The following is a 15,682-nucleotide window of genomic DNA, read 5'->3' as shown; positions in this document are numbered from 1 at the left end:
GCATGAGGTTCTCTCCTTTATGGATGGATTCTCTGGATATAACCAAATACATATCTGTTATGTCGATCAGCTTAAAACAACCTTCTCTAGTCCGTGGGGAACTTTCCCTTATAAGGTCATGCCATTTGATTTAAAGAATGTTGGAGCCACTTTTGAGCATGCCATGTCATACTATTTTCATGACTTGTCTCATATTATCCTTGCATATCTAGATGATATCACCTCTCATTCCAAATTTCAGTCGCAACACCTTCAGTACTTGCATACCATGTTTCTTTGATGTCACAAGTATAACATTCACCTCAACCCCCTAAATTGTATCTTTTGCATTCCTGCTAGTTGAATTTTGGGCTTCATTGTGTCCAAAGATGGTATCAATCTTGACCATCTTAAAGTTCAAGCCATTCTTGAACTTCCCCTCCTTGTACCCTCTACTAGTTACAAAGCCTCCAAGGCAAAGCTAACTTTCTTCATAGGTTCATCCCTAATTATGCCACCATGATGCATGGGTTTCTTAGACTCCTTTGATTTAACATTCCATTTATTTGGGATGACCAAGATCAACAACCTTTCGATGCCCTCAATTTTTTTCTCACTTCTAATCCCTTGATTAGTCCACCCAAATTTGAGAGGGATTTCATCCTGTACATCTTTGCATCTACCTATTCGTTCGCTGGGTTCCTCATACAAGAAGATTCTACCATAAATGAGCATGTAATATACTATGTCAGTAAGAACCTTAATGGTCCCCTTGTGTCCTATTCACATGAAGAAAATTTGTCAGTCACTTTCGTGTTCTCTATTCAAAAGCTTCGTCATTATATCTTTACACGTACCACCAAAGTTGTGACCAATTCCAACCCCATGTATTTCATGTTGAGTCAACGGATCATTAATAGAAATTGCGCCCATTGGATCATTATCCTTCAAGAATTCGATCTCAAATTCGTCACACCCAAGAGTAAGAAAGGTTTATCCGTTTCTAAAATAATTTATGAATTCCCTACTAGTACACCTGATTCATTGGTAAATCATGACCTTCTCGATGAACACCTGTTTTCCATTACTACAGATGATCCTTGGTATGGCGACATCCTTACCTATTTTCGAACCAAGAAATTCTCTCCCCACCTCACTCGTGATGATCGACGATGTGTTCAACATAAATCCCCTAGCTACCTCCTCATTCGTGATGATCTATATCATTGCAGTGTTGATACTATCCTTCGTTGTTGTCTAACCCAGGCTGAAGTTGAGCAAGTGCTTAATGCTTTCCACTATGGCAGTTGTGGTGTCAGCTCTCCAGGATGGCCACTGCTCAGGAAATCATGCGCGTCGAGTAATTTTTGCCTTTCTATCTTTAGGGATTGTATTGAGGCACTCAAACACTATCCCAATTGCCAGTTATATGCCCCTAAGGCATGAGCTCCAGATGTTCCCCTCCATCCCGTCATCGTAGTTAGTCCTTTGTATAAATGGGATATTGACTATATGGAGTGTTGACCCCCATCTGCTAATAACCATAAGTATATTATTATGATTTTCAACTATTTTACCAGATGGGCTAAAGCCATGCCAACATTCAATAACACTACTTCTACTACAGTCATCTTCTTCTTTAACCAAGTTATTGCTCGATTTGGGGTTCCAAAAAAATTGGTCTCTGACCATGGCCGGCACTTTGAAGATGAGATATGTAATGATCTAACCTCCCTGTTGGGCTTCGAACACCAATATTCATCATCTTATTACCCCCAAGACAATGGCCAAGTTGAAGTTGTCAACAAAATCCTTAATACTATGCTCTAGTGGACGATGAATAAACACAAGTCCAACTAGCATTTAATGCTCTTCCCTGATTTGTGGGCCTATAGAACGTTTTTCAGGACCACCATTAGGTTCACTCCTTTCCACCTTGTTTTCGGAGAGGAGACAGTCTTACCAATTGAGTGTAAAATCCTCTCCCTCCACCTTGTTTTCGAACTCCTCTAAAACACCCAACCTTTAGAACAATGAATTATTATGCTTGATCACGCCAATGAAGATTGTCGTCTTGCATTGCAAACCATTGAATTGACCAAAAAGCGCACCAAACCTCATTATGACCGCAAAGTCCCCTATCGTATCGTATCTTGTTTATGACCAAGCTCATGACGTCCCGACGCACAGAAAGTTTGAGCCATTATGGTTAGGACCTTAAATCATCTTTAAGTGTTTGGGTAAAGGGGCATACCTCTTAGAGGGGCCAGAAGGAGAAATCCTTCCTAACCCTCGCAATACACTCTACCTAAAGAAATTTTATCCATAATATTTCCTATTGAAATGCATGTATCTCTTTCCTTTTCTTGAATTTAGGAAGTTTGCATCCCCCATCATCTTCTACATTGTCTTCTTTCATCTTTCATATGGATCCATCATCCACACATATTGGTTATTTCGATGGTGCTAGTCGCTTCACCAAGAATCTAGCCTCGACAACTTGGGCCATTTCACCCCCTTGCATTCATTAGTCCACTCCAACGATGTCTTCATTATATCTACCACCAATAACTAGGTTGAATATGATGTTATAGGTTTGTTAGCCGAAGCCCTTGATCGCCACATCCTTCACCTTCATGTTTGTTTTGATTCCTTGCTACTTGTCATGTAATTGAATGACATTTATCGTGTGCATGATCCTGTTCTATTTAGAAAATATATATGAGTTAAACTTTTGGTATGTGAATTTGAATCCATTACATTTAGTCATGTTCCTGTAGCCCAGAACACTATGTAGATACCATTGGAAATAACATTCTAGATTGACATTTATCACATGCATATATAAGAAGACATCCATAAACAAATGGAAAACCACAATTGTCACAAAAAGATGCATAACCATAAATATATATCGTAATACAGTGTTTTGAGTCCACTACTCTAAATACACCTGACGTGCTCATTCACATGTTATCATAAAATAAAAAATGGGAACCCACATATCTTTATGCCTAATCACTATCATCTAGAGGCCATCAAGCCAATGGCTCCATCCCACGAGCTCGTAGATCTTGTACTACTTGACCGACCATAGTAATGCACCGCGTGATTCCTCGCCACTCTAAGGGAAGACCCATGGACTCATATGTATATTGATCTTATAGCTCATGCCACCCGCGCTCTGTCACCTCGGTCAATAGAACGTCAAATCTATGTCGGAGATCCTCAAATAGAGCATCACTACCTGACCTCTATTGTGATGTACCCCACCTTGATCTGGAGTCCCAAGCGTTGTGGCTTGTCCCATGTATCATGTCGTACTCACTGGTGCTATATTTTCATACCACAAAGTTTAGAAATCAATACCATATACAAATATTTCTTAAACTATAAATTCATAAAATATATAACAACTTTCACTTATCATTTGGACCCCATGCTCGTCCTGATAGAAGTGGTAAGTCGGGATCCCCTTGATAGTTCATGCAACTATATGGATAATCATTTATGTATAGCGGCATCTGGTCCCAATGAGAAAAATATCAGATCATAACATTCGTCTAACTCCCCCTCCTCCACATCGTCACAGTAGCTACCCCCAGCAACGCATCTTGGGCTCCTGTGGGCCCACATCATGGATCTGTACATGAGGTTGAATAGTCAGGATCTTCTCAAAGAAGAGTGAGAATAACATTATCCCAAACAAATAGTTATCATTGGTCCTCCGTCTAAATAATTTCATCTATCATTTTAATGAATACACCATTATCTTGGCCCACCCATAGTAGGTCCCTTCTAGGAAATTCTTCACCCACATCATCTGCACCCCAATGATATGGTGGAAGGCATGACTACCCAAGATTTGAAATACTTCTGCGGTTGTAGATCGTGTCTCAATCCTCTTAGGTCATTGATCTGAATGTTCATGCCCTTTGTAAGACTCCTCGGTACACAGTGGTGATCAAAAAACTCACATATATTCATAACACAAGGTAGCACTAGATGTATCTCCCCTACCATGCCCAAGGGGGAAATCCTATCTAAAAATATATGTTTTGCATTGTGATTTCAAACCTGTGAACCTGTACTACAAAGGCCTCTTGATCTGGGTCCCAGTAAATCATAATCCTCAACAACAAAAGCTCACCGGTCCTCATCATAGGGTTCTCTAAGAATTTTAGCATGCAATATCGTGCCAAAATCCATCTCACTACCTAATTCCTCTAAATCTCACCACATAGGGGCTCCAAGTATCATTCTCACCATAAAAACCCTAGCTATGCCATACGTGCAAAATAGAATTATGTTTTTTCAGATGAGATTCACAGGAATGCATGTCCAGTACATAGCTTCAGCTCACCACAGACCATGAGTCTTGCCTATCTTCTTAGCCCAGAACACAGTTTTTTCCCTCAAAACTATGTTGGACGCACTTATGGGCCCAGTTTCTGCATTCCAGAACACATACCAAGCCTCCAAAAGTGCGTTGCGACCATGAAGATGAGAAGGGGTCCTCCATAGTGAATTGAAGCCCTAATTTGTAAGTCTAATCCACCAAAAATGACGAGTAAGGTTATTGCACCTATGTCCAACTTGCAGATCCTGATTTTGATTATAAGTTTGTCTGCTATGATCTCCACAAGATTTAGGGACTTCTCTTCCTCTCCAAATTCTGCACAACTCACTATTCAAGGGAATTGGATTTGGGGGCAAAAATATCTTTTATAGGAAAAGCCCTAGTTTTTTCGTTGCCCATTGCGACCAAACTATAGCTCCATTTGAAAACTGGTTAGCACCGTTGGAAATTTCTCACCGTTTTCTATAACAAGTCTCCCTTTTTTTGGTAATTTGACACTTCCTCAGGAAGCCATTTTTTCCATGAGGTCTCACTTTGCTACCTATTAAAATCAAATTTCTTCATTTCAACCACACGTACTCTGGTACCACTTTACCTTTACACTGGTTGACTCATGTGTCGATTTTTGTCATGAGTAACCATTATTTACACATGTTTTGATGGTCCTCTCTGGGTCTTTTCCATGTGGCAACATCATTGAGTCACCTTTGTTCAAAGCATCCAAGATGAGTCACCCTTGCATCTATGGAGTTTGTTATGAGTCTCATTGAGTCTAGTTATAGTGTTCCATACATCTTTGTGTCACATCCACCCCATTATATTCATATTTGGCATCTAGTTTGACTGCTCTATCTTTCCCAAACCCTGATTTGTCATTGACCATGATCCCCTCCAAAATTGAGTCAGTTGTTGCCAGGTCAACCATACACATCATGCTCTAACCAGAGAAGTCATCCACTCATCTTGTTTCCTTCCATCATCGTCTCTGGTGTCATTCCATTAGTCACTCTACTATGGTACCTCGTGCCTTTGTTAAGCATTCCTTATTGCCTTAACTTTGGTGGGCCCTCTTCTATCGACTTTAACATATTTATTCTAGAAGTGTGGTCTAGATGGCGGTGTACCATGGTTCCATCTTACATCTTTGTTTGGTGCCTCAGATAAATCAAAGGGAATCAACATTTCCCTTTGAATTGGTTGTTTCTCATGTGCTCGAAGCTAACTCCTTCTCACACAATTGAGAATTGTACACTTGATGGTTAGGCAGTCGAGACAGTTGTCCCAATGATTCTTGTGTGTGTGTGAGATGTTCCAGACCTCATGAGGGATTGGCCCTTCAGGTATCCCCCCATATGCCCAAATGTCTACAAATGTTGATCCAACCTTAGATGCAGTTTCACAGATCTGATGGGTTCGGTTTTAACCACTTGGAGTGCCCACATCATGCATGTCTCCTTCAAATGATCCATTCAGATCTTCATAGCCCTTTCCTGTTCAACTGCTTCTTTGGTCGTGATCACCCCTCATAATGTTAGCTTGAGGGACATTATATACTCAGATGTTATTATATTTAGTTCCAACCTATGTCTTTCTAGGCGCATTATGTATATGGGATCCATTGTATTATTTTATGGCCCATTCATGCTAGCATGTCATGTATCATGTACTTTATATCTCAATCCCACATTGTTGGGCCCAACATTATTCTTTGTACACAATTATCTCGGCGGGTATGGGTATGCCTCCCCCGCCTCATTTGAGATCATGTACTCCAACATAAAGGATACTTCGATCAGTTTAGTAGGTATCACCCTGTCCATTTTTGTCTGTCCTTGCATTGCCTCAACTATCTCTCTCTCTCTCCCCCCGCTTTGGTGTCTTGTGGAAGTATAACCTACAATGTTCGGTCATATGATTTTCTTCTAACACTAATACATTGGGGGACAATCTATTATCACCAACGAATGATCACCTAGCCATATCTAACTAGGCAGATCAAAATACACCATGTAGGATTAATTTGACCATGATAAAATCAATTTCACCATGGGAAATAATTTAGTAAACTATTTTTATTCAATTATTTTTTTATTAAAATAATACAACTCCATGAGGATAATTGAATAAATCATTATTTATTTAATTTTCTCTAGGAATAATTATTAAATCATTGTTTAAATAATTATTCCTTATCACATTTGACTAAATCCCCGAGGAATAATTAAACAAATCACTATTAATTATTATTCCTTGTTTCTATTATTAGAATAATTGTTAAACCATTATTTAATAACTATTTCAATTTCACACCACTCTTAATCCTCTCGAAATAATTAATAAATCATTTTATTTATTAATTATTTCTAAATAAAGATGTTTGACCATTTTGAATATCTTTTCCCTCTCCAAAAATATAATAAAGTATTCATAATGGTTAGATCTTGATTTGGTCAATATTATTTTATTATTCTCCATTTTCGAGATTAACTCAATACTTTGTTATAAATAGGAGGGCTTTTCATTCATTCCTCACCATGATCATTATTATTGTCACCATTATCGTCTCTTTTATTTTTATCTCCCATTTGAGTTCTCCACATTGTTTTGGGTTTTCACACATTGAGAGAGAAAATCGATTAACTGAAGCATCAAGCACATCAAAGGACCCATCCCATGGAGGGGGATTTGCAGAACCTTTTGTAGATCTCCTTCACCAGGTGTCATCAATAAAATAATTTATTAAACTTAAAGTCTTGTCTTTTGGGATATTGCATTGGATATCTATAATGTTGTTTATTGTTTCATATCGTATATGTTATTTTTGTTGTAGGTTTTTCTAGTTTTATTGCAGACCTGAAGCATAAGTGGCCACAAATTGTTGTTAGGGTCACTTGTCACCTACCGACTTAAGTGAAGTGTTTTTGGTACACCTTCCAAGAAATTTCACACTAACATATTCCATTCATAGTTTTCAACTCAAAATATTACATATATGTATATCATATCTTTCAAAATAGAACCACTAATAGTTTAGGTTTTCAATTTGTACTTATCTGGGAAAGTTCAATCCACTAGGGAATTAACCACGAAAAGGACTTCTCCACCCAACTAGCGATGTTGGAAAGTACGTCCAAACTGTCCCCAAGCCTCTTTATTTTCCATATTAGTTGACTAACACTAATTTGTTCCTAGGCCTCAAGGATTCTAGTCCAACCTAGAACTTTGAAACTTTAGGTCTTCCACTAGCTCCTACCTAACTCAAGAACACCCTGCATTGGTGTCTTTCTTAACCTTGGTAGTGTCATGCTCATGATTTTCCTCCCTCCTTTACTTGCCTAAGGCCTCTCTCCTCCATCTTGCCTCTCTTGGCTCCCTCCTCCCCCACAACAGAGATGTTTTCATTTTCTATAGAAAGAGGTAATAATTGTCACAACTATTCTTAAAATAAAGATTTCTCTTTTTAGAGTTTTTTCTAGTAATCCACCATAAAAAAATAAAATAAAATAATTTTAAACATTTAAAGTTAAATTTTAACTTTAAACACCTAAAGTTTCTTTATTAAAATCTCTTTGCTAGACTTCACCTAGTCTAGAATTTACCAAGTCTTACCTCATAAAAATAAATAACAAATATTTACATAATAGAAAATATTACAAAACTTAATTAAAAAAATGAGATGATCATTGATATCAAAATTGTATATATAATAATATAAAATAGTTGTAATAAGTATTTATCAAAAGAGATATATAAAAAATTTGCTCGATAAATCTTTTATGAAATGGAGATACTCAAAACGAATTGAAAAGCCTTGATAAATGACCATATCACATTTATATGATGAAAAATAATTGAAAAGACATAAACCAAACTAAAAATTTGGGTGTCATAGATGTCGTATTTCATCAAGTTAGAGAAAATATTTAATAAATCAAACCCAATCATAAGTTCTTCGACAAAATTAAATTATTAATTAACATCCATTTTACTTCCATATTTTTCATATAATTTTTTTAAATATAGCTTAATAAACAAACATTTTTCCCATTTTTGACAACTTCTCAATTAATTTTTATTTTAAAATAATAAGTATGAATTGGAATTAATTCCCTTGTTTAGATACTGATGGAGTGCCCAACAAAACAACTGCGTACCTTCTAATGAAATGACTCGAAAACAGATACCGTGTGGGCTCTATTCCGTTTATTTCTTATTGCGCGGTTGAGCTTTGATGGAAAATCTATGGTCATAGCGGTGATCTTTTCTAGTTGCGTACTCTGTAAACTATGTTCAGGTTTTTCTCATCTGATCTGACTGCTGCCATTCTTTGCCATCTGATCTGAAGATTTGAGAATGGAGAAAATCATAAAAAAATCAGCTCCATTGAGATGATCCACTCTGTGATCCTGGCATGATACAATCCCTATGAACTGGAGATAAATCTCCACTTGTTCACTTGGCTTCTGTTGAGTGTAGGAGTGGGGATGGAGATGCATGCCAGATCTAGAGTGGAGAAAGGAGTTATATTTTTATTTTTATATTTGGTAGAAGATTTTGAGCTTTTTTCGAGTTTAAAATGTGTTTTTAAATTTATAAATTGATTTAATTCTGTGAAACCTCTAGGGCAGGGTATTATGATTGTGCAAATCACATAATTCAATTTTAATATTCTCAAAAATTAATATTAAATCTTAAACAAAATTTACTAAAAGATATTTCCAAAAAAAGTCAAAAACTTTTCATAGTTAAACTATTTTAGCTCCAATAACAACATTCGTCTTGAATCAATGCCAGGATGCACTACATTAAGCCAACAATACCATATATCCATTTTAACCATAATCCTTTTTTGAAATACAAACCTTTTTTACTTTACAAAATTTGAAAAAAAAATTGCATCAAAAGAAATTTAATCCTTCTTAGTTGTTGGTAGATCCATAATTAAGTACCCATCTTTAAGAAATATATATATATATATATATATATATATATCCCTTTAAAAAAAAATAAAAATTGATTGTAATTAAAATATTTTAACTTTAAATATTGTATTGTAATATTTTATTTATAATATGGAGTGAGAGTAAATTATTTTTAAAATAAATATTATAGTTTATTTTTATTTTGAAAATCTGCAACGCTGGTAAGAGTTCTAGATCTAATATTTTGGCACTTGAATCGATCTACTATTCAGAATGCAAAATAAAAAATGCTTAGCAGATCTTGCTGTAACTCATAAATCCCAGTAAGGAGGTGCAACCCTTGTTGAGCAAATGAAAATTTGGCATCAATTCCCCGTACTCTGAAATTTAAGGATTAGCTAACTTTGTTCCTGTTCCAAATCTGCAATCTAACATAAAATTTTACACCTTACTCCTAGGTTTATTGACAATCCACTTTAATATTTGCAACAGTATAACAGATCTGGTATTAGTTACTTCCGAAAGAATATCTCACATATTCTGTCATTCGTAAATAATAGGCATAGATAGAAATTGCCAGCCAGAAGAGTAACTATTTCTCAAGAAATGATAGAAATTACCAGCTAGAAGAGTAACTATTTCTCAAGAAATGTTCAAGGCCATGTATGGGGTGGAATCTTATTTTTTCTTTTTCTTTTTTTAGTAGGGAAAAAATATCTTTTCATTAAATAAAAATCATTACAACAGTTTGCTTCTGTTATGCTTCCTCAAACACTTATGTCAAGGACCTATTATCATTGTATCTTCACAGAAAACATAAAACAAAATTTTACTTAGTTATTGGGTAAAAATTAGTCATTGCAACATCACAAAATGCATAATCTATTATGAATGGACTATGAAGTTCTATGCTAAAGGATCTCTATGTGATCTTTGACTACTAATGAACACTATTGAAATGCAGAAAAGCAAATCATACCTGCCTCTACTGATACTCCTCTTTTTGACAATACATCTCCAACCCTATTTTGTTCCCGAAACACATGCCTTGACAATACATCTCCAACCCTATTTTGTTCCCGAAACACATGCCTATAGGTGATCTGTTGAAATGTTGAAATGTCTACTCCAGCATCCGAATACGCCTCATCCACAAAGTGAGCATGAATGAGATAAATAGTTTAGATCCTTGTACCCATTCTATGACACTTTTTGAGTCCCCAAAAACCTTTAAAGTCTTATTACCCTATTCAAATGTGCCACGTTCTATTAGAATATATTCCCCTCATCCACATTTTCTTTGATCACACACCCCATCAAAGAAACCAACCAGAAATTTCTTTCAAATATTGATATACTTGACGTTTCTTCTACGATGTTTCCTTCTTATTGGCCACATCTCCCTTAAGTATGCAACAATATTTAATACCATTCCTTGATATATGGCTCTCTCTACTGAAAGATCTTTTTTCTTTTGAATCTCCGTATTCCCCATAATATATAAAAGGGTAATGTTGCATACTTCTTATGATAGACAACCTAGGATGATAGAAATTCCTCAATCGATCCTTGTTTCCATTTTCCTTTGATATTGAGAAGATTCATTGTAGAAATACGGTGATAGAATTGCAATTTCTCAATAAATTTAATCTAAATCAAGAGACACAATTCTACTTTACTACTCTGCAAAAATTAATTCACAATTTAGAACATTCACAAACATGCATCAGTCACATACATAAGTACAGAGATTTATCTAGGGGAAACCAACTAGTAAAAAGCCCTTAAGACTACTTGCATTAATTAGATGAATAAAGAATGTATTACAATAACTTTCTCGCTATGATCTCAACCTACCAGTGAACAACCTTTCTCTCTACTCAATAATAATAACTGACCCAAACTTAGTCAATTTCTGCCTCTGCTTGAGAACCTATTTCCTTGTGCAAATAGTGAGCAATTAGGCCCCTATTTTTTTAGGAGATTTCCTCCAATTGATTGCACAATTCCCAAAGTTTGATCTATAACTGCATACAACACCTATACACTCAAGATTATTCTACAACTAATGTTACACTACCTTTAAATCTCCACCATAACTGGGGAACTCGAATTATTTGCATGCACTAGCTATTTTTGGTTGATTGATCAATTAACTGGATGATCATTGAATTAGTATGTTTTCCCATTGCACAACTAACCTTTAACTAGTTCTATTAGCAGTTAAAACTAGTTTAACTGAATACAACTAGAAATAACTAAACTAGATTACTACAAATTAATAATATATTCATAACTAAACTCCAATCCCTGTAACTCAATTTTCCTGAGCTAATTGAGTGACAAAAGCCATGTCACCTTAGTTAACTACCTCCAAGTTGTCTGTTGATGTGGAATTCAATTTTTTTCTCAATTTGACCATGGAAAGTCAAATTGAGACTTTCTTGCTACACTTCTCAAGACTCCCTCTTAGCAAGAAAGGCGTTATCAACCACCCCTATCCTACACCTGTGATATTCGAAATTCCCTCTTGACAAAGCCTTTGTCAAGATGTCAATATTCTCTTCCTCTATTAGAATGTATTGTAGCAACATTATCCTCTTCTTCACACAGTCTCATAAATGATGATACTGAATACTATATGCTTAGATCGGTCGTGAAATACCAGATTCTCAAAGAGCTTAATTAAACTATGATTATCAAAATAGATCACAGTTGGATCCATCCCCTGACCAAACAATCCCACACGTGTCTTTCTCATTCATATCACCTCACATGTTGCTTGACTTCCAACCATGTATTCAACTACTGTATAGATGAGTGCCAAAGACCTATGCGTCTTGCTATACTAGGAAAATTGTTGTAGACCCAACATTAAAAATTCCCCCTGATGTACTCTTTTGGTCGGATGGAATCCTTTCCCAATCTACATATGTGAATCCACACAAATTCACTCCCTATGTTTGTCTGTACCATAATAAATACTGGGCAGTGCCTCTGAGATATCATAAAAACATGCTTAGCTTCCTTCCAATACAATTTGGTCAGCCTAACCATAGCTTGGCTCAGCTAGTTGACTGCATAGCACATATCTAGTAGTGTGTTCAAAAGATACACCAGTGAACCCACTAGCTGTCAGTAAATGGTAACATCGACCTCCTCACCTAAGGTGGAATTCTCCTTCCTCCAAGTGGTCACTAAAGGTGTCTCCATGGGCTTACCACTCTCCACGCGAAATATTTGTAGTATCTCATTGGTATACTTTCATTGAGAAACAAACAATTCACCATCACCTTGTCATATTTCTAGCCCAAGGAATTAGTGCATGAGACCCATGCCTTTCATCTAAAATTCCCTTACAAGGTCCTCATTGCAAAAGATGATCAGCTACTCATCACCTGTCAAATATTAAATCATCAACATATAAAACAATGATAAGAAATTTACCTTCTACCAAAATATCATAGAGGTTCCCATCCACTTCACTTTTGGTGAGACCTAATCTAGTGAGATAACTATCAATCTTAGTGTACTAAGTTATGGGTGCCTTTTTGAGACCATACAATGCTCACTTGAGTATGCATGGCATGAGAATCCCGATCAAATGTATCAAAACGTTTTGGTTGTTGTATGTACCCTTCCTTCTCAATAACACCATTGAGAAATGTGTTTTCTACATCCATCTAGTGGACATTCCACCCCATCTGCACAGACAGTGTAAGAATTGATCTAATGGATTAATACTTTGCTATGGGAGTAAAGTTTTCCTCATAGTAAATTCCCTCAACTTGAGAGAATCCTTTGGCCACAAATATGGCCTTATACTTCCCTATACTTCCATCTATAACATGCTTGACCTTGAAGGCCCATCTCAAACCCATAGCTGATTTATCTGTGGTCTTGGGACCACTTCCCAAACACTGTTCTTCATGACGAATTCGTATTCTTCCACCATTACACCAAACCAAACTGGTTTCTCAAATGCTTCATTAAAATAGGATGGCTCAGCCTCTACAAGCAAAATCATTAGAGCCATATAGCCAGTGTACCTCTCAGGTGACCTTCTTTTCCTGCACAATTTTGAAGGAGCTCCAACATTCTCCCTCCCATCTTGCACCAATTTATCTACTTCCCTCATTCTTTTTCTACATTCTCTAGATGGTTTTTCTTGAGTGTATGTCTCCACTCTGCCTCCTCTCTTCTCCTCCATTTGTGGTTTCTCCATAAATTCATCAAGCTCCTCCTCTGGTAGGATTTGTAGCTCCCTCTCAAGAGAACATCTCATTTCTTTCTCTTCATCAAACTTTACACCCATTGACACAACTGTCATTCTGAGGAAAGGAAAGTACACCTAATAGCTGTGTCGATTTTTTGTGTAACCCACAAAAACTCCCAACCCTATTGCCGACTCAAGTTTCTTCCTTGAATCTTTGGAGACATGGCAGTAAACAGAGGCTCCAAAATTTTTGAAATAAGACGCATCCAAATTTCTCCCTCAGAAAGCCTCCTCCAATGTATTCATACCAAGAATCTAATGAGGAATTTGGTTCTACAAGTAGACTGATGTGTTACATGCCTTTGCCCAAAAATGTAGTGGCAGGCCTTGGCCATGTAGCATAGCTCTTGTAATTTCCACAATGCTCTGGTTCTTCCTCTTAGCTACCCCATTCTACTATAGGTTTTTGGGTGTTGTTAGCTCCATTTTAATTCCTTCTTTGGCACAAAAGTCCTTGAATTGATTCAAAACATACTCACCTCCATTGTTACTCTTGAGAGAATTCACCCTCTTTCTGATCTCTTTCTCAACTAATGCATTGAATTCTACAAACTTTGAGAATGTATCATCCTTCTTCTAAATGAAGAAGATCCAACACTTCCTTGAGAAATCATCAATAAAAATAACATAGTACTTATGTCTGGTAGTGGAGGCTCTTGAGAAGGGTCCACAAACATCAGAGTGGACTCTCTCAAAGACTTCATGTGCTTTGTTTTCTCAATCATGGAATGAGGATTTTACTTACTTCCCAAAGGTACAACCCTTGCATAAATCCTGTTGCTCAAGTGATCCTTTAGGGAGGCCAATGGTCATTTGTTGGATAATGTTTAAGGCTCCATGATGCAAATGGCCCAATCTCATGTGCCAAGATTCACCGACATCATGACTTTGCACTTTCTCTTCCTTGCTGCTTAGTGAAGCACAATCTTTGACATCAAGTTTATATAGGTTCTTCACACGAACCCCGATATGTTTGACATGTCCAATAGCTATGTGCCTCATAAAGGCTTTACCTTTACTGAATATTACATCATAACCACGATCTTCTAAAAATGCTATAGAGATGAGGTTATTCTTCAGGCCTGACACAAACATGACATCTTTGAGGTGAAAAGGGGATCTAGACTCTCTTTTAAAGGTTACTTTACCAATCCTGGTAGCATTGTACCTTCCGTCATCCCAAAGCTTAATATGCATATGGAGATCTTTCTCCTGTAGGTCACTGAAAATATCTCTAGACCTTTTCATGTGGAATGAGGCACCTGAGTCCAAGTAGAATACATTCTCCCTCATATTATTGGCAATACATGTGATCAAGGTGAAGCCTAGCTCGAACTGTGAAGCCAATGCTTAACCTGTTTCTCCTCCTGATTTATTCTTGCTAGACTTTTTGTGTGGACACTTTGTAGCATAGTGCTCGATTTCATGAAATCTAGGAATTTTATTTTGGACAAGGCTTTATTCTTTCCCCCTTGGCTAGATGTGGTTTGGTTTGAGATTTCTTCCCTTTTCCCTTCTTTCCCTTTCCAACTAATGAAAAAATTTCTTCATCCTCTCCCTTTAATGAACTTCCATATCTGGTATTTCACATGATCTCTTCTTATACCAAATCAGGCCATAAGCATTTCCAATTCAGTAATTTCTTACTCATGTTCACTGAGTCTTGGTAGCTATGCCAGCTTTTGGGAAGGATTAGAAGATATAGGCTCACTAGTTCATTTTATTCAACATTCAAACCAACCCCTCCAAGCTCATCCCGAACTTGTGTAAACCTGGTGAGATATTGCATAATGGTATCATTCTTCTACATCTTTATGTTTTGAAGTTTTTCTTTGAGGGCCAATTTTATATGGTCACTATTATTCTTGAATAGCTCTATTAGTTCCTTCCACATTGTGAAAGAAGTTTCTTTTCCATGGATATTTTAGGCAATGTGGCCTCGCACTCCCTCTAAGATTATTCTCCTTGCCTTGACTACATCTTTCTTCCATTGGACTAGGTTCTAGGCATCAACTAATCTTGGTTTTGTAATTCCTATCTTCACATATTCCAACAATCTATTGTCATCAAGCACTACCTCTATGTGGTCCTTCCAGGCAATGAAATTCAGTTTCCTTCCAAGCCATACTCTAATCTCAGTCTGTT

This window comes from Pinus tabuliformis, chromosome Q (assembly GCF_031772625.1).
Source record: "Pinus tabuliformis cultivar Carrire ecotype Pingquan chromosome Q, CPIR1, whole genome shotgun sequence".
NCBI lineage: Eukaryota > Viridiplantae > Streptophyta > Pinopsida > Pinales > Pinaceae > Pinus > Pinus tabuliformis.
Note: the sequence above shows the minus strand (reverse complement) of the source record.